At 45.5% G+C, this 4428-nt stretch overlaps 1 long non-coding RNA gene across 1 annotated transcript; it reads right to left on the bottom strand.

Moving 5' to 3' along the window:
* Nucleotides 1-2792: 2792 nt before the first annotated feature.
* Nucleotides 2793-4221, bottom strand: LOC119252274 (uncharacterized). Its single transcript, XR_005126771.2, has 3 exons — nucleotides 3562-4221; nucleotides 3209-3339; nucleotides 2793-2992 (listed from the first exon to the last, which is right to left on the bottom strand). It is a non-coding gene; the product is annotated as an uncharacterized LOC119252274 (long non-coding RNA).
* Between the last annotated feature and the right edge of the window lie 207 nt (nucleotides 4222-4428).

The following is a 4428-nucleotide window of genomic DNA, read 5'->3' as shown; positions in this document are numbered from 1 at the left end:
ATGGCTGCTGATAGCTTGATAGCACGCCTTTACCCCTGTGTCACCAGGGAGGCCCATTTTCAAAGTAATATCTAAATTTTAAAAATAGCATAAAGTGACAATTAGGAAAGAACAGTTTTAACCTGCATAACTTTACACGTTAAAATCCCACAGTATTTTAATATTGTAATTGCTAGTCAATGCAGGCTATTTCTATTATTCAAAAGCATGGTAAACATGATGCAAACAATTAAATATAAATACAAGCTAACTGTTTCAACTGTTGTTACTGGGAAGATATCAGATCATACACCACCTCAAGCCTGGAATAATTGTGTAGACACACTGTGTAGCTGTGTAGTTGGGGATTGAGTTTTGGGATGAGGTACGTTTGATATGGGTAGTTTCTTTTCCAACAGCTGTGCCAGTACAGAGACAAGCTGATCATTAAAGAAACTTCTTGGCAAACCACTTCTTGTTAAGTGGGGAATGCAGAATGCTTGGCATCTGTAATTGAAGTAATTTGTAAGAAACCACATTACTTAGCCAGCTGTAACTTCTACTATTTCATGATTAAGATTAGAATCCATTAATCAATTTATAGACACAAATACATTATTGTTCAAAATAAATAAGAATTTAAAAACACTCAAATCAATAAATATAATTACAACAATAGTCTGTTCCATTCATTTGTCTTCCAGATGTTTGGTGAAATAACTGCAGCCTGGAGTCAAACAACTAACACCATCTTTACTTTTGTTTATTGTAATAAAATGTGTTAATGAAAAAGTGCAAAGATAGATAATAGAAATTAATGTACTGTGACATAAAATTTTGCTTGAAAATCAAGGCAAGTACAGTAAAAGCTAATATGTTTAAATGAGCATTGCATAATGTATATCTAACAACTATAAAAATCATTTTTATTGAAGTATATCTGCAAATCATACAACATGAAAAATGACAGCAATAGGCTCGAGACAGACTAAGTCTAGTCTATGGAAATAAATTTTGATCAGTATTTAAAAGTTATTCTGGATAATCACAGGAAACGGGAGTTTAAAAGTATCTGCACATACTCTATTTTTTCCTGTTTGTATCCAAGTATCATTTAATCTAACTCTAGTATTGTAAATTATTATACTCAATTCCTTTATAAAACATCATTTTGATTCAAATAAAAATAAACCCTCACTATCACTTACATAATAGGATACATAGGTGTACACAGACAGTATACGGTATAGGGTATAAGAACAGTATATGGTATAAGACAGTATATGGTATAAGAACACATTATACGGTATACACCATGTTACATGGTATTATATGGAAAAATGTGGGAGATCGAAAATATCATTAGATTTTATATATGATGTTACTAATAATATCACTAATTTTAAGTTTGTAATATTATCTAAGTTATAAATCACTTAAGAAGTCTTCAAAAATACAGTATATCATTTGTATTGTTTTTAAATAGTACTTTTTAAAATATGCTCACTTACCAACCAATAAATCTTAAATGAATTAGGAAAATGTATAACAATTTCAGTCTTATATTTAAGATCTTTCAAAAAGCATGTTATGATTTAGTATCAAAAATACTTTTTTTACTCTATTTTTTTCTAATTACTGGAAAAATTAATGAACATCAACATAAGCATTTGTTGGAACTAAATGAAATAACAGTTTGAGGTCATTGCTTCTATGAAATGTTCGAATACAGTAAACAAAAATAGATGTTTTATTTCAAAGTAAGGATATCTTGTTTTGAATATTGAGCATTAAAATCGATGGCAAATTGAATAATACCCTTTTTTAAAAGATTTATTTAATTATGCATGCAAGAACTGGAGTGTAGGCCAGAGGTGCAGTGGGTGAGAGGACTCAACAGAGTGGGGAGCAGAACAGGTGGATCCACTGAAATCCACAACTGAGGGGAGCAGTGGGGAGATAGGAGAGGTCTCCTGCCCTCTCGGGTGTGGGTCAGCTCCTGGGCTGGGGATCAAACTCCTGAAATTATGCCTCAGTGTCTGGTGAAAGCTTCATAGCACGGCGACTTTAACTCCTGCACCCCCAGGGAGGGCCCGAATAATACAATTATAAACCAGAATAAACTAGGGTTTGATGGGTTAATTCTACCAAACTTTAAAATTTTTTTAAAGGTTTATTTATTTATGCACACAAGAACTGAGGTACAGGCCAGAGGTACAGGAGGTGAGAGGATTCCCCAGAGACAGAGCGGGGAGCAGAAAAGGCAGACCGACTAAAATCCACTGCTGAGGGGAACAGCGGGGAGACAGGAGAGGTCTGCTGTGCCCTGTGGGTAGCTCCCTGGCCAACCAGGGATGGAACTCGTGCTGCAGAGACTGCCCATAGCTTCACAGTGCTGTGCTGAACCCCTTGTGCCACCAGGGTGGCCCCACTTTTGAAGACATTGTACCAATTCTCTACAGCTCTCTGAGTGTCTTTCTGACAGTAGAAGGTACATGAACACTTCATACATATAGAAGCACCCACATGCACACACTTGCACAGACACTGTGAAATGCACATACACATAAAGAACATAGTGCAAATACCTAATGACATACTCATTGGCAGCTCTGCGCCACTCTCCATCTCACTGTGCTATCACCGTGTGATCCACCTGACTTCTAAAATTTTCTCAATGCTTTCTAAAATTTTCTAAATTTTCTTAAATTTCCAGTGCTGATCATAGGAATTTTAAAGCAAATTTAGGTATCTGATGACCCAGGTGTTGGAAGTGCAGGCACGTTCGTAAATGAGAAGCAAATAAGGTCGGTTTCAAACAATGATTTAATGAGTCATGGCATAGACACGCTAACAAAGCAATCCATTTCTGAGTGTCTCCATCAGGCCGAGAAACAGCATTCAGATGCCTCCACGCCCCAGCGCCCTAGAGGCAGAGCCGGTCACCTGGAGGTCCCCTCTGCAGTGGGGAGCCCGTCTGCCCATCGCGGCCACCTCCTGCGCCGTCCGGGACCTGCGTGGGAAGAGAAGAGCCAGTAAAGCCCAAGCAGAGAGTGAAGTGTTCAGGATGCTCGTGTGTGAGTGAAATCCCCCGAGGAGCGTTGCACAGAGGTGATTGGGCAGGGCTCAGAAGGAAACCAGGAGGCCCTACCACTAGCTGGCAGGTGAGCTATTCTCCAACTTGGAGCTTCAGTTTTTAAAAGGGGCCCAAGCCAGGGGGACTTCCTACCGTGTCCGTCAGTCAATGACAATGCCACTCAGACCACAGAGCTCCTGCATCCTCTGCGCCATCCGTGTGCCCAGGCGCCAGCAGCAGGGCTGTCCCAGCAAGGGGGCGGGGAGGCCTTCACAGGACAGAGCCTAAGGTGGGAAGCAAGGCCGTGGGTTCCCCGCCGCCTCTGGCCCTGGGGCCTCTGGGAGCTCCGCCCCTGCACAGCTCCACTCCCCACCCTTCATCTGTTCAGCTGCCTCCAACCTCCACTCGCCCCCCTTCACCCGCTTTGCTCACCCACCCCTTTCACCCGCTTTGCTCGCCCCCACCCCAGGTGCTTCACCAGTTCCATTGCCCTCCTGGCCCTTCACCTGCTCTGCTCCAGGACATCTGTGTTCCGCGGACATCTGTGATCAGGTCCTGTGTGCGTCATGCTTCTCCTGGCCCCTCTGACTGGGCCCAGGCCCTGACCCCTCTCCAGAGCCTCGCCCTCCCCTGGCATGCTCCTGCTCACTTGGTGGCTGCATTTTGGGCGGGACGTCTGCAGGGTGTGGCAGTCTTATGAGTTGTCGGGTGGGTGAACACCCTTGCCGTGTTTTCAGTGGTGTGGTCGGCAGAAACAGCACAAATTTAGCAGGGCATTCATTATCCTCCTGCTGGCCCGCCCGCCTTGGCTAGAGCTAATGGATGGGACTGAGGTGTCATTGTCTTCATGGCTTTCTGCAGGAGCCACCGCATTCCTGCGGAACTTGAGGAGCCAGCGGCGTCTTGGGGGAGGTCTGAGGTTGGTGAGGGGGGACTGGGGGGCAGGACTGACTGGTCCCTTCTTGCTTTCCTGTTCACCCTCCACCAGGGGGCCTGGCATGGTGGTGGTGCTACCACCCTCCTTGGTGTCCTGCACCTGGGGGCCCGGAATGGATGTGGCGCTTTGCTCTGGGGCATCCTCCTGCGGGGGGTCTAGAATGGAGGTGGCGCTGTCCTCTGCCTGGGGGCCTGGAATTGAGGTGGTGCTCTGATCTGGGGCACCCTCCTGCAGGGGTCCGGAATGGAGGTGGCGCTCTCCTCCCAGGCGTCCTCCGCAGGGGGCGTGACCTGGGGGTGGCGCTGTCCTCCACCTGGGGGCCCGGAATTGACGTGGCGCTGGGCTCCGGGGCAACCTCCTGCAGGATGTCCAGAATGGAGGTGTCGCTCTCCTCCCAGGCGTCCTTCCGCAGGGGGCCCGGCGTGGGGGTGGCGCT

The sequence above is a fragment of the Talpa occidentalis genome, unplaced genomic scaffold, assembly GCF_014898055.3.
Source record: "Talpa occidentalis isolate TD23 unplaced genomic scaffold, MPIMG_talOcc4v2.1 talOcc4.2, whole genome shotgun sequence".
Taxonomy (NCBI): Eukaryota; Metazoa; Chordata; class Mammalia; order Eulipotyphla; family Talpidae; genus Talpa; species Talpa occidentalis.
The sequence above is the reverse complement of the archived record's forward strand: the minus strand, read 5'-3'. Positions and strand labels throughout refer to the sequence as shown.